Here is an 11,280-nt window from a genome sequence, read left to right on the forward strand (position 1 = left end):
GATCCAGAGCAGAGGTAGAGCTCCTAAATACACCACTGCTCACCAGCCCTCTAGTAGCAAGTCAGAGCTGCTTAGGCAAGAAATTATATTAACCCTTAATATGCAACTTCTCACAGCACATTCAAATTGTAACACCATGTAACATTGCATAGATTCAGTCTGCTCTGCTCTCATTTGCCTGCTAAAATAATACATTAAAATACAAGCATGCGCGCACACACCACATTTTGAAGCCAAATTAAAAACATAGACAGACTACTCATGCACCAGAGATCTGAAACATGCTGTAATTATACACTGTAAACTTAAAATGACAGTACCACCTTAAATAAATTTCACATATAATTTAGTTGGAAGTTATGCATTTAAAACTGAATGTACTAGATACTGTTAATATTTCAAAAGTGATTACAGTGAAAGTGTAAGACCATCTGGAAAAAAGACAAAAGTTACATCAAGCTTGAATTATATTCTTTAAAGTTGAAATCTGGATAGCGGGTCCATAATTCTCATTAGCTTTCATTGATTTGATAAAGATTCTTTAGCTCATCAGCAAAGGAGGTCCGTACAGAATGTGGCTCATTGCATTGCCTCCATGAAGCCCGAGGCCCCCTGTGTACATAGCCACTAATGGCCTAGAGCCCAATCTTAAAGTCACAGCATGTCTGCACTGTGTCATATTCCATCAGGAGCCAGTGTGCAAATAACATATTTCCATTTTTAAAGTCTCAAAAATGTCACAAAAAGCTTTTGGCATTTACGTGACTCAGACAATCACACTTACACCCTCTAATTCTCTCTGCAGCTAATTTCTTATGTTCAATATATATCCACAGCAGGAAATCAGGAATAACTATTAAAGGAAAAAAACCTAAAGTTCTGCAGCATTGCCATTAGCATAAGCCAAATACAAAAAGAGAGTATTTAAAATGACAGTATCGACAGTTATTCCTTCTATAACAAGCATCATGAAAGTTAAAATGGAGTGCACTTAAAAAACAAACAGTCTTTATATATTCAGCACCTGATTTGGAGAAAGTCAGGCGTGCTGTTGGATACACAGTGCAACGGCTTATTTATTCATTATTTATGATTAATTATTAATATCTCTCACATGGAAAAATCCTAGCAAAAGTTAAGACAGGAAATAAGCAAGGGAAAGGCTTCAAACTAAGAACATGAACACTCTTGGGAACATTTTTTTCCAATTGTATCTAAACTGTCACATTTAGGAAAGGAGTGATAGAGATTTTTTCCTTTCAGAATACCATTCAGGAAACAAATAATATGATATATGTGCAATAACAAGACAGACAGATGAAATGGCAAACTGTCTATGTACTACTGCACACCTAATGTTTTGAAAACTGGGTAAAAGTATTTCCTTACCATCAGCTCAGAATGAGATCCTAATGCATGAAAACTGTCCTGGAGTCAAGCAGGAGAATAAGGGAGAAGGAGTTGTCATGATTTCTACCTATGTGGAAGGAAGCATTTGTGTAACAGTACCACAGTAGTATTGCCAGCTTCCCCATACAATGAGCCTTAACTTGATCTGGAAGGCTCACTACTGGAGTTTGACGCAAGTATTATACAGTTTCCATTTTCATTCAGTCCTAGGCTTCTTCACTTATATATCCAGCATAGGTGTTAATTAGGTACCTGTTGTGGTGGTGTTTTCTTATGGGCATCTGACCACTGGAAGCAGAATGAGATGGCAAAATCATTTCCACTTTTGACCTAATGGATTTGAAAGACTCAAAATTGACAAAGGAAAACTGCTAGGTCATTAACCCACCACACCATTTACTGCAGATTACAAGTACTCTACCATAAATCATAATTGGCCGTACCAGGTGCAGGTTCATTTTTATGAGCCCACCTATTGTGAAAATATGGCTCATATAGTGTCAACGATTTATGTGAAAGAATAATGTTTGATTTTTCTGCTGTGATAGCCCAAAATGTTTCTGCTGTCACATATTTCTCAGAGAAAAATAGTGTAAGGTTTATAAATTATGAGCCTGTTAAAGTAGTGTTCTGGATGTTTATGTAAGGAATTAATGAGGTTGTTTTCCATTTAAGGGAGAAGTGGGACTGTGAAAGTTTTTAGAGGTTAGAGTTCAGGTTAGATGTCTTTTCAGCCAGAGAAATGGCTAATCTGTGAAAAGGGCACTTATGAATAAGAACTCCACCTAAATTTATATGTTAGGTATGCAAGAAAAACAAGACAACATTCAGTCTAATTTAGCTATGATATGTGGGGGTCAACAGAAATAGCAGAAAAACAAGTTGAAATTAACTAGTAACTATACACCTCATTTATTTTTCAAATATCTTTAAATAGCATAATTTTCGTAGCCATATCTAGCAAGGTGAATATTTCTAAATATAAATTGGAAAAATGTTGAGTAGCTAACTACCTCTGAGAGTGCCTACCATCACCACCAGAAAGAAATTAGGGAGATACCGTTAGGTATCTGATAGAAGTTTCCAATTATCAAAAAAACATTTGAGCCAAAAAGTATTGGATTTAGCCTCTCAATCCTTGATTTGTTGGCTAAAAAATGGTGGCTAATTTCATTTATTGCTGGAAATGCTGCTGTTTAATTCAAAATCCTTCCTGAAGGGGACCACAAGAGAAAAAATTGTTCCAAATGTGATACATTAGAGAGATGACATTTGGAACAGGAATTAGAATGCTGCAAAGGTATTTTATGTTCTTACATATCACAGTCCCTTTCCCATACATTCCCCAGAAATTTAACTCTTCTTGTTTTCATCAGAAAGATGCAAGGAGGAGTAGAAGGTAAGCAAGAGAAAGGAATAGGTAGATTATAAACCCCCTGATTAATACACATTATTATTAATTGTAGAGCACAGGCACAGATAAGGCGTACATAAGTTACGAAACTCCGAGCCTGTGTAATGTAGTCAATGCCAATACTGCTCTCTCTCTCTCCTTCTCTCTCTCTGTGACAGCTAATTCAATAAACTCAATTGCTACAATCATGTTGGACTTCGTTTTAAATGTATCCAAATTTTACATCTTTAACTTTCGTTTTACACTTTGAAAAGTCAACTCCTATACAAAAGGCTGCATGATGACACACAGGAAATGCACTGCAACCTTGTTATACTTTGTGTGCTCTTTGCAGAGTGGCTCAACTCAGCTTCTACAGCTGTGGGCTATAGACCCAGCATCTACTAGCAGAGACAGAAATCTGTCTGGACATCTAGGAAGAGAATTCCTGACAACATTTTTCCTTTACTTGCCATTCTTTCTTTGTCATAGGTGTCTCATGGAAAGTAACAATGGCCATACTAAAATTTATAAAGAAAAAACTTAAAGATTGAAACCCAGATTGAATATAGAAGAGAAGAAACCAGAAGCTTTATTGTAATAGTGGACTTAAGAGTTACTCTTATTAAAAAAAAGTTATACCTAGACAGTTACCAGATAATTTTGCATCCAACAAGCAGCAGATAAAATTTTTAAGAGTTCCCAATGACTTAGAAGCCAAGGTCCCATTTTCAATCATGACTTAGACGCTTAGGAGCCTAGGACTCCTATAGACATGCATGAAGCCTGCTCCAATGCACTGGAAATCCAGCATGTCAGAGCAGACTCGATTAATCGAGTCTGTTGGAGCATGGAAACTGACATGCTCCAGCAGCTTTTCACATCATGTGTATTGGCGTGCCCACGCTGAAAAAATGGCAGCAAGGTGGTTTGAAATACAATATATTCAATGAGCTTTAGTTCTAAGTGCCCCACCACCATTTTTTCAACATAAAAATGCATGGTGATGATGATACACAGCTCACTAATTAAAGCGCCCAGCCCCATGTCCCAGAGCACATGTCAGAATGCCCCAAAGTCCTATTAAAAGTCATTCCTAAGTGCTTTTGAAAACTGGGATAACAGGTAACATGAAGATGTATCCAGCTTGTAACATTACTTACCTAGTGCTACAATGTCCAGATTAGATATGAGCCCAAATCATGACCTGAGACTTGAAATCATGACTTTCTGGTCTGAAATCTGTGACCTAGGGGCATACATTCTTATATACTTAGGAGCCTGAAAATGAACAAAACAGAAGCATGTTATAACCAAAAAAGTGAAAAGGAGAAACGTTATGCAAAGAATGTGATGCAGTTAGGTTTGTATGATTTGTGGCACGTCAGAGTCGATATTAATAAAAATAGGCAAGGTCAAAAAGAGGACAAAAACAGATATTAATATAAATTAAGGAAAAATTGTTAGGATACCAAGCAGGGTTTACAAGCCAGTACAAAAAAAAATAGAAAAAGTATATCTATGTAAGAACCCATGTAAGATATCACGAAAATGTGGTAGGAGGGAGATATGCGCAAGGGAAAGTTTACCTGACCTAAGAAAATTATGGCTTAAGCAACTTAAGCAGTGGATCAATTCTTACTTTTTTTTCCTTTACTGAATGACATCTATTAGAGATACTTTTAAAAGTAAATTTAGAACCAACCCTGGGATAGAAGAAATGCACAAAGCTTAAGCTAGTTGTGATAAGTATTAATTCAATGAATTACCACTTGCATGCAAGTGAATTTTCTTCCAGTGAGAGAACAAAAGCTTAACTAAGCCTAAGTCAAAGCCTCAAAAATGAAATACTTTGCTGCCAATAGCAAATTCTGGGCACAGTTTTGTTCATATGGAATGGGAATAAGTATTTACTTATAGTAACCTATAACTCAAGACAGTGTTCTGAAATAGCACCACTCCAGGACATGAAACTCTAAACTAATCAATCACACAAAATTATTTCTAGCCAGGCCTCATGAAGACCTAAGGAGAGAAAAATAAGAAATGGGCCTGGGATTTATAAAAATCCACAGATATTCATAAAAGTAAGAACTCAAAGGGTGAATGTGTGGTTAAAATAAAATCTTTTATAAATAAATCTTTTATATCTGAGGTCCTGATCCTGAATTTAGGCTCTTAAATTTACTCATGTGAATAGGCCATTTTAAGAAAAAGCTATCATCAACAGCAATAAATAGATCAACAGCCAAAAGGATACTAGGGGCAATCGACCATGGAATGAGGGCCAATCAAGAAGTGAGGTAGTACCGGCTAGTTGGGATTATGATATCTAACAGTTGCACCACTTGGCATTTCTTAAATGTATTTAAAACTTTATGGCCAGGTACACTTACACTTTTACGAATTTAAATCATCAGAAACCGGTCTATACCAGTTACAGAACAGAAGTTTGACAAACAAAGCCAATCTATGCCCAATAACAGAGCAGAAGTTTGGCACACATAGACTGGTTTAAAAATGGCAGAATCCAGCCTAAGGTTCGCACCCCACCACCACCAAAAGGCAAACATGTGTCCTGTTTGCTACCAATCTAAACTACACCACTAAGAATACCTTGTAACTTAAATCGATTCTGCCTTGGGCTTTCTGAATGTCTGTACCTAGGTCACAAGTTCAATGCCGAGTCACTTAGATGGTTTCAGCTCAACTGTTTATTTCAGTAAATTCAGACCCTGATCATCACTATCAAGCGACCTGGTCCGTTGGTTGGCTCCAGGTACCAGCAACAAAGTCAGGGCAGGAGAAACAATGAAACATAACGAAAAATCCACTAAACCAGTTACCGCTGTTTCTTTTTTTAGAGGGAGGAAGATTTTCTGACAAATTCACACTGATTCCACATTTTAAAACATTTTACTTGTCATAATAAAAACAATTTATTATGTTTCTAACATTATTTCATGTGAAAAAAAATTATAATTAGCTATACCAAATTATCACCTGTCTCAAGGTACCAATTTCAGTCGTTGTTGTTCGCTTGTCTCAGTTGATCTTTCTTTCCTCCATTCTGAGAGTGACAGTTCTTTAATTAACCTCAACTTTATATTCTACATAAAAGAACTGAAAATGGGCAAATGTGTTACTAGCTGCAAAATTTGACCACAGTGTCATTCAAAAACAAAGAAATGTATAACTTGCATGTCCCAAAGGCCTCAAGAAATATACCACTCCTCAGTTCTCAAGACTAAGCAGCTATAACTTACAGCTTAATACAAGACACTCACAGGCTTTCACACATGATCTTTGGCACAACATCCTAAAATACTGCTTTCGTCTATTTTTACTGTCAACTTGCCAAAGACTAAAATTCTTCTTAGAGCACAAAATTTAAAGGGTGACCTTTTTTTTTTATTTATTTATTTATTTATTTTTGCTGTAGGTTTGACAGCATCAGTCTCTGACAACGGCTTTAATTTATTACAACTTCTACAAAGGGCTACATTTTAACATCAAGTACTGTAAGTCAGCTCCAGACACGCAAGACTGCCATCTCTAATTCATTTGGGAAGGGGTGAGATTTTTTTTTCTTTTATTGTCTTAGCATGAAGATTCACATTCCCTTCAAAGGAAATAATTCAAAACAGATTTTCAAAATCTGTTTAGAAATTAAGAACAAAAACTAAATTTTTGTTCACAAGCATTCCCTCAGAGGTAGGGGCTTGACTGAAATGGCATTTCTTCAACACTTTCAGAGCACTTCTTTCTTATCATGGCAACACCAAAAAAATGAAGAATGTTGCAAATGTTGAACTGTAATCATCATAGTAAAAGAAATCTAGACCACTGAGGTAAGAAGGAAAGGACATTAAATGAGTAAAATCAAACAAAACAAAATTAATTGGAAATGAATTATGAGGCAGGGGAGCCAGCTGACAAATCATCACTCTGGGTCCTGGGCCAAGTACCTCAGCAGCTATACCTTCAGTAAGCTCTCAGCTGACAAGCTCTGCCACAGTTTAGAAACGGCAAGCTTCTTGATTAGCTCCTAGGAGTGCCACCTATCCATTAGTACCAGCTGGGGCTATGGGTTTCTAGGCCAATCAAGAGTTCAGAAGCAGTCTGCTTTGACAAGCAGACTTGAGCTCTGGCTTGAGCCTCCTGGCTTGAGCTCTGATTTTCCTGGTTCCTGACCCTGGTTTTTGGCTTTTTATTGGACTTGACTTTGGATTTCCCCTACAGATCTGTGTTTTGGTTCTTGACCCCTGGCTTAGTTCATGTTTGGACTTCAACCTGTGGGTTCTACCCCTGCCTCCCTCCCTCCTCCCTGCTCCTCACCTCCCACCCCCAGCTTCCGGCCTTCTGGATTCTGACCCTGGTTCGTATTAAAGATTCTCTTCCAAGTTCTCCCTCTGGATCTGGTAGTTAGCTCTCCGACCCTCATCTGTCCTTCTGAGAGCCAGTTCTTACACCAAACTGCCCAAGACCTGGTCACCTAAGAGTTGTTCGTGGTAAAAGAATGCTGCCTAAGAAACATAGCCGTAACGAGCACATAAAAACATTCCATGATACTTGTCGACAGCCAACATGCTTAACCTACAGCCTTTATGGTTTAAATGAAAGACTGCCGCGGGTAGTATCTCCTTAGTGAATGGAATTTGGCTCCAGAACACATTTTCCTTCTCATACTCCTACAGTCCAGAGCACATCTAAGACATCCTGCAGGGTTAACTTTTTTCCCAGGGTTTTTCTGGAAAGTGGTGGTCTTCAGGAGGGTTTTATGATATATCCTTGAGCAAAGTCTTGGATTCTGGACCTTTCCAAAGTTCCTTTATTCACCTATTCCTGCTCCAAGGACCTCTGTTAAGCCTCGGCTATTACTGAGCTGTGGGCAGTCTGTAGACTTAGACCCAAGGTCTGGAACCTGAGGCCAAAGCTAAGAATTAAGACAGGGTCATAGCCAAGGTCTTGAACGAGTGATCAAGCTGGAGTCTAGATACAGAGGACCTGATCAGGAATAGGCCACAGTCAAGAAGTCAGGGTGGTGGTCAGGAACAAGCCAAAGTCAATGAGACAGAATGAAGATGACATGAGACAAACTAAGGCCAGAAGCCACAGATCATGCCAAGGTCAGCACTTCAGAGTTATGGTCAGGAGGAAGCCAAACAAAACATGGATACTAGAAGTGCAAAACATAGACTAGTTGAAGTAAGATGCTGTGATCAGGGCAGTCTGGAAGTTTAGCAGGAAGATGGTTGTCAGGACAGCTTGCCACTGCCTGCTCTGCTTGTTTTAAGGCTGTGTCTGGGGGCAGGGTTAACTTCCTGTTAGCCAAGCAGCCAGCAACTGGCTGCCAAAAGGATGACTAATCCACATCAGGAGCAATGACTTATCATATGCCATTATTACGTCAATGTCTTACAAGTCACTAACTCTCACATATCCAATAAAATGAATAACCTCAACAGAACTTCCAAAGGGGATCTCTATGTTCAGCACAAAAGCATGAGTCTTAAAGAAGCAACTGTATGCACCTTAGTAGGCTTTTATCATCTCTATGGATCATCTGGTAGAGGGATACAAAACATATATGCAAAGTGTGATAATAACATCTCTTTTCTGCTTTCTCCCTGAAATTTCTGATGCTGGTAAGAACGTTGGAAATAACTCATTTTAAAAGTGAATGCTGAGATATTTTTTTCTTCACGGTAAGGGTAGTCAAAATTTGGAATGTGTTTCCAAGGGAAGTGGTGCTTCCCCCCACCTTAGGGGTCTTTAAGAAAAGGCTGGATAGGCATCTGACTGGGGTCATCTGACCCCAGCACTCTTTCCTGCCTAGGCAGAGGGTCAGACTCAGTGATCTGACCCTAGCATCGCTGAATCTATAATTATTCTGAACTTTGAATTTGTTGGTATGAATACTTGCATTATAACATGTGTGCCCAAAAGCTTGCAGAAAAAGATCTTTTTTTGTGTGATTTCTTAGTTGGTCTAATAAAAGGTATCATCTCTGAACCAAGAGTTCTAGAGTTTTGCATACCACAAACTTGAACATTTATTGACAGTTCTCTGCCCAAATTCAAACATGATTTGATATGACCTTTATGTGGGATAGTTAGACTATAAGGCATCACAGCTATTTCTCCTCCACTGGATAGATTCTAAAATAAGCACCTGCTTGATGATTTTGAGCTTTTTTGGTACTCCGGTAAGCCAAGCAAAATCAAAACAAAGAACCCTGCCCTAAGTATTATTTGTCAATATTATTTTTCATATAACTTCAAATGAGTAAGTTTGACAAAAATAATTGGCTTCATGTGAAATTTTTACTTTAAAAAACTCAAGTCATCAAAAACAATAATTATTATTTGTCATCGCTGTACAACACTCTCATTTTGTGACATTATTTACACACTAAATGAGTTCACAGACATAGTGGAGGCTGAACAAAATCATACACTGAGCCTTTTCAGAACTGCCCATCCCTAAATATATGTAGTTGAATTATTCATCTAATTACCAATTCCTTTTTACTTAGATCTTTTGAAGTTGTCAAACCGTACACATGTACATCAGACTGTACATAAAACTATGACCTCTTTTTTCTCAACACAAGTATTAATACAGATGTGCATGCACACACACACACACACACACACGCACAAAGCTGTATTATAAGCCATTGAGAAAGTTCACTTATCTTGTACTTTATAGACACCACAAGTTCCCACTGTGAACTGGGTGAACCAACACTTAACTAAGGTGTCTACTTAACAGACAGAAATAATGATACATGTCTGTTCTAGTTTCATCTGCAAAGACCCTCTGGCATCAGGGTTAAAGTAATTAACAATAAATATGCAAAAACATTATGCCTTTGTCAAAAGGGTCTTGTTTCATTCATAACTTAGGTGGGAACAATTCTTTATTTCAGCTTCCCTGGAAGCTCAACAAATGTGTCTCACTCCTAAATTTGTTCATCATAGTTTATATATGCCATTACTACCACCCCAGCTGTAATTATTGCCCAAGCTTTTATAAATGACTCATATACCAGGAACATAAAGCATATGCATTCATTTATGCTGTTTTACAAAGAACTACTTTGTTGCTTGTTGACATTAAGCACTTGTGACACCCTGTTAGAAAATGAAATTTACCCTACAAAGCTAACAGAGGAGACTGAATCAAAGTAGTCATCAGCAATGGGAAAAAAATCAAACCAATTTAGGACAGTCCCTCCTATGGTGCTAAGTTGAACACATGAAGAATAGGAAACTGTTTAAGGCTTGTGGACCAGATCCTTAGTTACATGCAAGGAGCACAGCATAATTCAGGCAGAAGGGGTGTTATGGAAGTCACATACATCTCACTATTGTTTTCTGTCTATGAATCATCTGTCAAGATTAAGCAAGACTTAGCAAAAACAAAGCCAGGCCTGATTTTCTAACAGCAGGGAAAAGACATGGCTCAGGATTCTTTATGCCAGGCCCAAATAATATGTACGTACCCCAGGACTTGAGTAATCCTGCTCTAAGTGATCTGTCAGGTCTATGTGTACCAAAGCAGCATTGAGATCCCAAGGCTGAGTGGATAAAGCAGCTGTATAACCTTACACTCCCTTTCTAACACCTCTAATTCTTGGGAGTTGAATTGCTCCCCAGGGTAAAGCACATAGTTCGTGAGCACCCTGAAGATGGTCTAAATTGTGGTCTCAAGAATGACCAAAAATATGAAAATCCAAAACCAGACTGTTTAACTGATGTTCATAAAGTGAAGGGCCCCCTCACACAAGCACTTGAACCTGCATTTTCTTTAAAGCATATTAAAATGCTCATAATCGTTTCTCCATCCTTCCATTTATCTCCTCTTTGTACATTAATTAAAACACAGATATATACATTTCTGTATAGTCAGGGTAGTGTGAAGATAACCACCGCTTGATGATCACAAATGTTAAAAGGACTGCAGAAAAACTGACAAAAGGTTGCAGCTTCCAAGGAACTTTTGGAACAGTGTTAAACTGTTGGCAGGGAACAGTAATGTCCCTAGAAAAGTGAAGCTAATGACATACAAGAATTATTACATTCCGATTACACTGGATGGTTCAGAGATGTGGGTACTAACAAAGAGGGGTTTCAGCCAGTTGCAAGCTGCAGAAGTGAGTTTTCTAAGGGCAACTGTTAGAAAGTCAAGCAGAGATTGAGTGAGGAATGATTGCCTAAGAGGCATGCTAAATCAGGAGAGTTGGAAAACATATGTAGAAGAAAGAGGCTGATGTTGTTTATGCACGTGAAAAGAATGTATAAATACTAGATACTGCATGGAATGCTGGGTATTTGGAAGATGAGGTGTATTATTATAAAAGGTGGCTCCTGACACAAAATCATTTAATAGATTTCATAGATTTCATAGACATTAGGGCTGGAAGGGACCTCGGGAGATCATCGAGTCCAGCCCCCTGCCCAAAGGGCAGG

General features: G+C 38.1%; 1 long non-coding RNA gene across 3 annotated transcripts in view; it reads right to left on the reverse strand.

Annotated features, from left to right (window-relative positions):
- Window positions 1-282: 282 nt before the first annotated feature.
- LOC109308156 overlaps window positions 283-11,280 on the reverse strand; it is an 84,142-nt gene continuing 73,144 nt past the window's right edge. For 2 of the 3 annotated variants that reach the window (XR_002100508.1, XR_002100509.1), the window contains 2 exons: window positions 3,967-4,084; window positions 283-1,740 (listed from right to left, as the gene is read on the reverse strand). This is a non-coding gene — a long non-coding RNA (uncharacterized LOC109308156). The remainder of the gene's footprint in view (window positions 1,741-3,966; window positions 4,085-11,280) is intronic. The other variant, XR_002100510.1, reaches the window with a different exon arrangement.

This window comes from Crocodylus porosus, unplaced genomic scaffold (genome assembly GCF_001723895.1).
Source record: "Crocodylus porosus isolate Cpor-Errol unplaced genomic scaffold, CroPor_comp1, whole genome shotgun sequence".
In the NCBI taxonomy this organism is placed as follows: Eukaryota; Metazoa; Chordata; order Crocodylia; family Crocodylidae; genus Crocodylus; species Crocodylus porosus.